An 11,599-nucleotide genomic window follows, 5' to 3' on the forward strand; every position below is an offset into this window, starting at 1 on the left:
ATCAGGTAACAAAAACACGTATTGTCATTTCATCGATTCAGCTTACTTTTACAGTAAGACTCAAAAAACAAAGGAAATGCTCGGCGAAACCATTTTGCTTTTTTATTCCTGAATGAAAGGATTGATCCGAGTTAGAAAAGTAAGCGTAGGGTTAAAGCGCTGGGCAGAAAAGTCACGTGATTAGTTAGAGAAATTGTGCATAGTCTCTCTTTCGTATGTACACCTTGCAGGGTTAGCAAATTTGACTTCTGCAACAGAACTGAAATTCCCACCTCCTAATTATTAAATATTTCGTCACTCTCTCTTATATTTCTAAATAAAGCTGCCCACCCATTACAAAGTGTGCAGCTCCGCAGGTGGGCCTGGCACCTTACGGACGCTTGGTGGGCATTTCGCCAATTTGAAGAAGGAAGAATAATGGCGTAGTGCACATTTCGCAACTGCGCTGGCAGTAGGCATAGTAAAATGGTTTGAAGCGTCCAATGTTATGCGCGCATACTTCGTTTCATTGCGGCATGGTTGAAGGCGATGCACACGGGGCCCGATTACGCTATCGCGTTCTACTTTTGAAAGCCAAGTTCAAGCGTCATCCAACTTTTCTTTCTGCCAACAAGTACTAGGCGTATTAAAAACAAGAAAAGTTGTCTTTTCTGACCAGAATCATATGGCTGAGTACTGATGCCGGAAACTCTGGTAAAATATTTTGGGACGTCCAAGTTTTCTGTCTAAGAGCAGCGTAACAAACATGTTACTGCATAGAAAAATTCGGCTATCTTCAAAACGCCAAAGTATATGAGGTAAAAAATTAGCCAACATAGTTGGTGAGAGCATCTATTAAAAATTCGTTTTGCGTTGGACGGCGATGGCCGACGGCGGAGCTTATTTCCTAGTTGTAACCCACTCTTGTATGTCTAATATAATATTAGCTGGGGTTTAACGTCCCAAAACCACGATATGATTATGAGAGACGCCGTAGTGGAGGGCTCCGGAAATTTCGACCACCTGGGGTTCTTTAACGTGCACCTAAATCTAAGTACACGGGCCTCAAACATTCCCGCCTCCATCAAAAATGCAGCCGCTGCGGCCGGGATTCGATCCCGCGACCTCCGGGTCAGCAGTCGAGTGTCATATAACCACTACACCACCGTGGCGGGGCGATTCTGGTATGTCGGAAGATCGTTGTAATAAAAATCTTTTATAAACCACATAACTATTCTGTTGTGGTGCACAGTTGAACATACAGGACGTACTTGACCGTGGTTAGTAGCCTCTGAAGAATTTTGCAGTAACATTGTGAAAAGTGTGAGAAACATACTAAATTGGTTCCAGCTTTTTAGACGAAGAGGTTTTCAGAGTCTCGTAATAATTCCCGAGAAGCCATCTGGTGAAATGAGTACATGGTTTACTGAAGAGATCGATCTGAGCCGAAGGGTGCTGGATCGAATCCCGGCCGTGGCGGCTGCATTTTGGATGGAGGCGAAAATGTTTGAGGCCCGTGTACTTAGATATAGGTGCACGTTAAAAAAAAAAAAAAAAACCCAGGTGGTCGGAATCTTCGGAGCCTTCCACAGCGTGGTTTTGGGACGTTAAATCCCAGATATTAATATTATTAATTATTGAAGAGATCGATAGCGCTTTACATGGCAGCTGCAAAAGCGGACATTTATTTAACTGAAGTGAATCCGCAGGATTGTGGTATATAAACTTCATGAAAATTTCTTCAGTGTTATGAAGACTAAACAAGACCAAGGGGACACACACAGGCGCTAATTTTCAAGAAAAATATTTATTTGAAGCCGAATCACACACATGTATACAATGAAAAACCAATGCTCATGCATGCCCAGGTACAGTTGCATCGAGGAAGACTAGTTTTTTGTTTGTTAAAGATGGTGACAGGGCACTAACGCAATATCGGCCAAGCCTATGAATTGTTTCTGATTCAATGATTAATCGAGGGGTTTCGTCGAAGTGCCAACGCACAATGAAATACTTATCGAAAAGCCAGCCATTGCTACTTTTCCTTACACTGTTACAATATTCCCCAAGCCTGTCATTATGGCATCGCCCAGTTTTTCCTATGTAATGTTTACCACGCAATCGGGGGATCTTGTAAACACCACCTAAGAACACTCCAGATATGTCGTACCAACAATGCCAGAAGTCAGCCCTTGCAAAACTGCTGAAAATTCTTTCAGCTGAGCTTTCCTCTGAGTGGCCGTAATGAATTAACCCAAGAGCTGGTTTTTCTTTCAATTCATTTTTGAGCTTTTTGACTAGAGTATTACGAATATTAAGACAACAAATATAAACGAAAAAAATTCAGGAACCCTTCCTCTACCGGGAAAAGGGGGGCAAGCGAAGCTTGACGTGTGCCTGCCTGACCTACTACTTCTTTTCTTCTTTCTTTCGTTCTTTTTTCTTTCTGTCTCTGTCTTTGTTTCTTCATTTCTCTCTCTTTTTCTCTCTCTCTCTCTCTTATTTCTTTCTTTCTCTCTCTCTCTTTCTTTCTTTCTTTCTTTCTTTCTTTCTTTCTACCTTCATATCTTTCTTTCTCTTTATTGCGTCGCGCAATGCTCCCTCCGCACTGTTATCTTCCTCCAGGCCGGGAATTGGACCTTCATCGACGTGCTTAGAAGTGCAACAGTTCAGTTGCTACAGGCAACAACGACGGTCACGAGTTCATATCCAGGCAACAACAAAATGTGGTAACGTGAAATGACCGGCGACCTCTATATATCCACATTGCCATATCAGAAACTGCTGACGGCCGACAAGCCCACGGCCATGAGAGTATCAGTTATTGGAAAACGGCGAATACGAATACGCATGTGACGGGCGCACCTTCGCGGGAATAGTTTCTGTATACATTTATCCCTGTATATCCAGGAGCACACAAATTAAAGAAACAATAAACTGGGGCGAATTGTTCACATATTGAAGGTTGTCACGTGTCACGTGACACCTTCATATTGATATTGAAGGCTGTCACGAAAAAGCGGAAGTTCATCACGCTGGAAGATAAGGCTGCAATCATCAGTGAGGTGGAAATGGCAGAAAAAAAAATGGACATCGCCGAAGAATTCGGCGTTGCGTGCAGCTCGCTGTCCACGATACTGCGCTGATCCGCGCTGATCCAGCGGAGCAGGAAGAAGGTTCGCCTGTTGGCGCACTTGATGACGGTATTGGTCACAGCGCAGTGCCACCGTCACTGACCAGTACATGGGGCGAACTTTGTGCCGCGGCAAACAAGATTCCCGATCGAGAGGCATGAAACTGCTGCATGGTAAGGCCCGCCAAAGCAAACTTACTGACTTTTGGAAATAAAATGTGTTTTTTGTAAATTCCATGTCTTTGCTGCCGCATTCTCGCGCCAACGAAATTCCCGCAAGAGCAAAATTTTGTGCTTTGCCCGCCGATTTCGTTATTGTGGGTTTCAACTGTACACAAATACAACAGTGGTGTGTGTGTGTGGGGGGGGGGGGTTAGTACGGAGCCACTGGAACCCCCAGCTGTCCCTTCGTTAATTTAAAGAAGCGTGTGCACCATCGTCGAAGAAATGCCTCTTCTCCGTGTTTCTCCAGCTGCTCATCGCGGTAATTCCACAAAATGAGAGGCACCTTCTACAGTGCGGTTTAGGCGGTTCGTTGACCCTTGCGGGGCGCATTCGCTAAACGGCGTCGCTGCCACAATACGTACAAGGTGACTGTAACGATGAATTGTGCAAAAAGCCCCCGCTGTTTTGCCATGCGGCATGCACCGACGCCAGAGAGGTGTCGCAACCATGTGCCGACGCCAATATCGCACAAACATAACGAGTTCTGCCGTCTACTTTCCGCCGCAGTTAGGAGAATGCTCCATTGGAACCACTACCTATTGTGCTGAACTTCACGTGTAGGCAATACCCTACATGATGATGATATGATGCCCTTGTACTGATGATGCAAGAACAGGGAAAAGGATGTTTAAGGTAAAGGCCTAGGAACGTAAAAAAAGACAGCAAATTTAGACTAAAAATGAAATGTCGAATAAATGAAAATCCTAAACGAATAAGCGGTCATATGGAATTTGTGACGGAGATATTGGCAGTTTTGGAGCTAAAAATATGAAGAAATAAAATAGACTACAACATGGTGAACTCGCGCACTTCGTGTGGAACGCGACTGCAACGCAATCTTTTCCGTTTTGTTGCACTAAATCCTCTTCCTCATCTTGGCGAAGTGACTACTTGTCACCATTTCTCTGATAGCCTCTGACGAGTCACATTCCTGTCGCACGAGCGCGCAAAAACTGTCTTATGTAAGCGGTATTATAGAAAGTTGAAAGAATTCTTAGTTAAGAGCCGTGGTGTCGCAGACGCGCGGCATCGACGATCTCTTTGTAGTGTTTTATTTCGAGCGCGCACAGAAAGCGTCGTGCTATCTTTGAAAACAGAACCAAGTGTTCCTCTCCGACCATTGTAGGTTTTGCTTTTCGCGTGCGGCCAGGGCCGTCTGGTCACCGGCCTTTGCCATAGATGTTAAGGGGACACTAAAGAGCGAAACGATTTTTCTCATATTAGTAAAGTACTCTTTCAAGATACCAAAAAAACACAACACTTGCTGCGAGAAGACGCTTAGTAAGCGAGAATACGCGCAAAAACAAAATATGGGTGGCGACGCCACCTTCAAGTTTCCGCACCATTCACCGTGACGTCACATGTGTTGACGGCGCCTACTAGAGACTACCCAGTTCCTAATCGGTAAAAATAAAGCACAATGACCTCTGAGGGGGCCATCGACTTACGATACCATGTTTGAGGTAATTTTGTTGAGCCAATGGCGCCAAAATACGATAAATACACTTTGAAATTCGGCAGTTCACGCGGGGAGATTTCAGCGCGAAATTTAAAAATGAAACTTTGAAATTGGTTTTCTCCTCTATTAATAAACCTATGATGGCGAAATTAACGACATTAGAATTCTCAGAGCAGAATTTATCGATCTAAACCGATTCATAGTGTCTCTTTAAGACTCCCCGCGCGCTTGCGTCCGTGCGTGTGACGCGCTGAGCGTCCCCACGGGATATCTCCGACCTAGACGACCTCTTTACGATAGTACACACAACGGATCGAAATGACGAAGGTAGTCGTTTTGATCGTGCAGATATACACTTGTGTCTCTGGTTTGAAAAATGAAACTTGAACCACCCGACAGGTTTTACCGTTAATTCTAAGACCAGCACTCAGTCAAATGAAATACTTTAGCGGAAGCGACGCACCTTTATTTCACGATATGCCGAGCATTTACATTAGGTAAAGAAACTGCCTACGCTTCGAACAGAAACAACCAGGCACGGCTATCCTACATAGGCGAAGGGCAAGCGTACTATGGCTTTGTGGATGGAGTTGTAACCAATGTCAAAGCTCCGTGGTTGATACCGCCTCGTGCGCTGGAATGGTGGCGCAACCGCCCGGCTCAGGCGGTCGCACCCTCTCCCAACCCCCCATCGGATCCCATGCATTTTGAATGAAATTTGCGATTCCGTTGCGCAAAAACAAACTAGCGCCATGTCTCGACAATACGCCACACCGACGATGCAACACCTCTTCTTGCTTCCACCGATATGCCATGCTCCAAGGTGACCCCTCTCTCCACTTTCTTTTATTTCTTTCGGTGGCCGTGAGAGCGCGCGCTGTGCACAGTGCAGCAGCGCACCCGACTAGACCGGCTGCGCTCGTCGCTTTCGTCGCGTCTTCCTTGAACGTCGCAACGTTAATATTGTGTTAAGGCGGTGGCCACACGGCGGACGATGAGTCTTGATTTCGTTCAGCTGCCATCTCATCAACTGCAATGTTTCAGGCGCCTCAGTTGTGTACTTTTGTCCGTTGGTTGCTGGACAAGATGGCCTCCTGCAAGACCGCGTTTTTCCAAGTCAGCTGTGTGTGTAGTTCTCGGCGTCGCAGCAGTTTGATGACGCGAGGAGGTCAACTGGTGCTACATCGTGGGAACCGCTGAAGTGACTGCAAGCTTGACGACATTATGTCAGAATATTCTAGCGTACTGTACGCGCACGATTGTGCTACACTTAAAATACCACGCTTGGCCTCGCGCGTCAACCTGATACAACTGTGTACAACAAGTGTGTTGTTATTGTTGTTGCGTCGGTTAATATTGAATTGCAATTGGAATACCGTTTTTGCAAAGGTAAGTGAAGCTGTAAGTAGTTGCCCTTCTATATGCTCGCTACTCCACGAACATTACTTCTAGAATCGCATTTTATGTTGAGTTCCATGTACCAAAGGAGAATCTAGCATACGAGATACATTACACGCGTGCGCATTTTCTATTTAAATCTGAGTAATGCCCCGCGTGCGCATTTCCTATATAAGTCTGAGTAATGCCATACTCAATTTAAAGCGCATGTGTTAGAGGATTGTGGCTTCAATGGTGAAAGTGATTAGATATTCCGAAATATGTGATTGCAATGCAGTTAGAACTTTTTCATTTGTTAACACGGTCTGTGAACAAGAAAAACGCTGTGTGAATGTTTGTTGGTCATTTGCTAAAGTACTTTCACGCATTATTATGCATCTGTGTGACGGCTGTTAAAACGTTCAGCAAGTTAGATTTTGGTTTTTTGGCCTAGTTCAGTGCTACGAGTGTTGGGCGAAGATAAAAACGCGTGCCTTTTGTGCGTTTCTTAAGCAGGCATACAGCCGTAATATTCATTGTTGTTGTACTGTTCGAGGTGTTCAATAAAACAAGATTGCTGTTTTGTATGGCAACAGCTTTTATTTCATCTGTGTTAACAGATCACGCAAACAACTTAGACACATGCACGTAAGAAACGTACGCAGTGCATCGCGCGCACGCATAAAAAGCGGGCCTGTCATTTTAAAACAAATAATATAGAACAATCGACGTTACAAACGGCATGGTTGTTTAGTGGAGCAGCGTCGGCAGTACAAATATCAAATCAGAATGAAAAATGAATAGATAAACGGCGACTAAGGGGCGCTTTGCCCACGGCTTCTATGAGCCGCGCGTATTTACCTTTCACCACCGTTCGCCGTTGGTGGCGCCACTAGTACAGCTCAAAGCAGCAGCGCACGAGGCGGGTAAACCGGTGGTGGTGGTGGTGGTGGTGTGCGGCGTGACCACCCTTACTGCGCATGTGCATAACCTCTCTCCACACCTCCTCCCCACTCCTCCTCTCCACTTCCCCCCCTCCCCCTCTCCAATCTTCCTCTGAAACGCAGGATATACATGCCGAAATTCTCTCCTGCGCAACGCCGCGATGAGCACCAGCGCATGCGCGTCCCCTCACCCTCTCTCTCCTCTCCTACGCTGCTGCCCTCTCGCACGCCTGTCAACCGCGTTCCCCGCTCGCCCTGTGAGAATTAACGGCCAGGCTAGAGGGAAGACAAGACGCGCGTAGCGTTGCTCTTCGCGTTCCACGACGCGAGGTCGGTAGCATGCCCAACGAACGCCAACGGAACGCGATCGTGCAAGTGATCCGGCTTCGCATCGCCTTATGGTCCCCTTTAGCGGGAAATGGTGGAATTTTTTCCTAACTCTTAGACGTAGCGCAGCGCCTGAAGCTCTTTTTATAGGTGTTCATGATCCTGTTGTGTTTGAAACCGTTATGCGAACGAACGTATACGATATTTTCTAGCCTGATGTAAATGGTATTCATAGATAGTGGAGTCATGACAACACATTTCATGCGCAACATCACACTCGGGCTAGTCGCAAACTGCCCAAGTTCTCTCATTTATTCGTATTAGTTCGCCAGTTAAATTTCTCGTGAAAGTGCGTATGGTCAGCTGAAATTTGACCACCGGCAATTTTCGGACCCTTTAATATATTCGAGATGTCGTGAAATGTGTGCACCCTAACGAGTTTAAACATTTTACCGTAACAAGCACTCCGTATTTACTTTACAACGTAGGTTTCAGGATGTGCTTTAGTTTCGGCAATGGTAATCACTCTTCGCGGCTCCGATACTATGGAGCAATATTTACTTTACAAGTCTGAGTCGTGATGCCTGTGCCAAGCGGTTATGGTTAGTGAAGACAAAGAAGGCCGTGCGTTACCGAATCACCTTGCTTTGAGCGAGTCCATTAACTATTTTTCACTGAGTGCAGGCTTCAAAATGAGCTTCATAATAAATAAAGCAGTGGAGTTTCTCTAGGCTTAGTGCCTGGTCAGACGCGAAAAGAGACCGTCAACGTCGGTGGGGTCTGCGGCAACGGTGTCGGCGCCAGTGATGCGGAAAATCATCATGTAATGATGTGATCCTATGACCTCATCGTCACGTCACAGGTCACCAAAGTTTGCGATGTCATCGAGACATCATCACATGACATTGTCGCTTGCTCAGAAGTAGGCCGATCCGTGGTGCACTGCAAAACCTCGTTAAGGGGAGGAGATGGGGTATCAATAAAATCCGCTAAGAAGAAGAAGATGGCGTCCTCTTTGGCAAGTGCGTAAGGGAGCGTGTTACTTTTTTTGTCATAACGGCGCGGTGAGCGGAAGTAGACCGTAAACTATCCTGCAACTTGTCATCTCTTTGTGCTCGTGAGAGCGCGCGCACGCGCATCAATGTGTGCTTACGCTTGCGTACAACGCTTACGTGCATGTGCGCGCGCACGCGTGCTGGAATCAGTCCTGCCTGCGAAAGTACTCAAAAAGTGGTCGATGTAGTTGCCACGCAGGCACCAGTGTTTGACTAAGACAGTGAAATCCTTAACAACAACAACATAAAAATGGTCGAATTGCGATAATGTTCATGCTGTTAGGTGAAATAGAGAATATAGAAGAAATAAATCTGAATTTTATTTTGCACGGGCCTGAGCCTACCGGCTCGCGCGCCATCAATGGGCACCAGGTTGATTCCTGATTGCTAGTCGGCCCATACATGCGTGGAGATTACGTACAGATCACGTAGAGATTGCGTACAGATTAAACTGTACGCAAATCTTGTTCGGTACAAATGCTAAAAGAAACAGCAATGTTGGCGTGTTGGCGATTTTCCACAAGTGCCAGAGGCTACATCGAAGCTGTATAATTCTTGATGCAATTTTTTCAATTATAGTTCGGAGCGAACTATTCATGAATTCATGATGCGTGGTGGCAGACACTCGCTGTGCGTTTCGCAATGGCCTAATTTTAGCAAAATGGCGGGAGTCTTGCGCATTCCTGACTTCTGATACAGAAGAGCTGTCGGTGAAAATGTGATAGCGCCATCCCAAATGCGGGCTTGCACAACTGTGAATGAACTTAGATTGCTTAAGTATTAGGTAAAACATGGCTTCTTGAGGTCGAGATATTCGAAAGAGGGAGATAACCTGCTTTTTCCGAACCCTCTGCGGTATTGCAAAATTTTAGATGACCAACCTCTGTTGGTCGTCTAATTGGACCAACCTCTGTTGGTCCATCGGCATGGCACAACGTCGCACATCAAGGTCCTGCAATCGCTACTGCTCTTTTTGCAATCGACCACACTTTCTGAAGTAATGTAATGTAATCAGAACATTCTTCCTGTGTGTTCGATGTTTTTCTGTGTTTGTGTGTGTGTGTGTTCGAATTTTTTCTCTGTGTGCATGTGTGTGTTTCTACCTTTCTCTACACCGTCTTTCTAGCCCCTGTTTCCTCATCCCAGTGCCGGGCAGCAAAGCGGCAGCTAACATCTCGTTAACCTCCCGGCCTTCTTCTTCATCCCTCTCTCTCATTAAACCGTGTCGCTGAAGTGTATCTCACAAGCCGTTTGCTTTTTTCATTATTTTTTTAGACCACGGTGGAGGCTAAGATTTTTTTTTCGCGCCATGAGCGCATTTGGAGAAAAATTTCCTTACCGGCTGCCAAGAAGATGACTGTTGACACAGCGGAAACGCAATAACTTGCATTGTTCTCGAGTAAAAAAAAATACTTGTAGCCAGAATTGCCTTCCAGAGAAATGTGGTACAGAGTGGCATATTAAACTGCAAGGCATAACAAAATCTTCCCTTTGTTACATGGAAGAGTAAATGAACAACTAATGAAAACAAGCATGACCGGTCCTGGAGAAAGTGTTATCTTAAACACAGAGGATAGCACTGTTGTGTCACCGTCACTTCTTGCATTTCGTTTGTGAAGGACCAGTGACGTCAACGACGCAGATAGCATGAGAGGTGTATGTACTCCGCACTAAGATTTTAGGTTTGCAATTTCTGGTGTACGCACGGTTAGAACAAAGAAAGCTGTATAGTGGAGAAATACGACGCGCAGGACATCGCTACCGAAGGAAGAATGGGAAGGCGGTACAAAATCCACAGGAGTACAACAGAACGCAGCGGCCTCTACCGGCCCTATACTGTACTGGTTGGATTTGTCATCGGTACATTTTATGTACACCGCAGATCCTCCAACATGTGCACCACCACGGCACGCTTTTCTAGGATGGCATCGAAAGAGGTACCGTGTGATATTCGGCCTTCCATTCCGAGTGAGGTGACGAGGGCTGTTCTTACTATTAGTCCGGTACTATCAGTCCACCAACCCTTCTCGCTCGGATCAATGGTTCTGCAACAAGCTCCTCCCGAAATTTCTCGATATTTACAGTTGGTTCAGTTGAGTAAGTTTCACCTATTCCCGCGTCTCGAGATATAGGCAGAGAAAGAACCTATCGAGGAGGTCTGAAAATAAGAGTCTAGAAATATATCTGCCAAATTAGTTTGGCATCTCACAAAACGCACGATATAAACATTCCAGCAGAGGAAGCGAAATTAAAGATTATATTGTTACGTGATAAGTAATCGTTCTCTTAATGTTTATCTGCTTGTAAACATTTCTAAGCACCTGGAGAGGTTGAGAAAATGAGAAGTATGCAAACGAGCAACTGAAGATATTGATGGTGAGATAATTAAAGTTATCTAAGCTTGAGAGGTGTGAAATTTTTAATTTGTGGTTTTGTACAAATATAAAACCTACCGGGGCGGAAACCATGTTATTAGTGTTAAGTTTTGTCTTAACTTTTCTGCAACTTTGGTTGTAGACTTAGGAGCTTCGGAAATCGCAAAGTGAACTTTTGTATAAAATCTGCGTCAAATATTGGCCAAATTTCTCAGAAAAGCGTTCATTTTTATTCATCCTCCGTCAAAACGCGACGCATTTTATTAGACTAGGAGAATCGTTAATACAAAGAACTGGTTGATTTTGCTGTTGTCTTGTTTGCGACATATAAATCAGAATGGCAAAATATTGATATATTATTTTAATTATGAATGAGTAGTCTTAAGAAAAGTGTTGAAATGGTTCCGTTTTGCTGGGTGGGCTGTACGAAAATTGCTCATTTTTGCTTTTTTTAGAGAGATACCAAGAACATATTATTTAGAATAAAATGCAAAGAATTGTCTATTGGCAAGGCCGCAATATTGAAATAATATGCCATTTACCTTTCTGTCTTACACTTCTCCGTTTTCGTCCTTGCTTCTCACAAATGGGGCCATCGGAACAGCGGATGCCATCACACGTCGCAGGAGTTTCTGAAATGGAAACAACATTGAAGTTTCCGGCGTCTCATTATTCAATACATTGCTCGTCGCGGTGCTTGTTATCGAACAATATTTATATTCATT

This window comes from Rhipicephalus sanguineus, chromosome 11 (genome assembly GCF_013339695.2).
Source record: "Rhipicephalus sanguineus isolate Rsan-2018 chromosome 11, BIME_Rsan_1.4, whole genome shotgun sequence".
Lineage (NCBI taxonomy): Eukaryota > Metazoa > Arthropoda > Arachnida > Ixodida > Ixodidae > Rhipicephalus > Rhipicephalus sanguineus.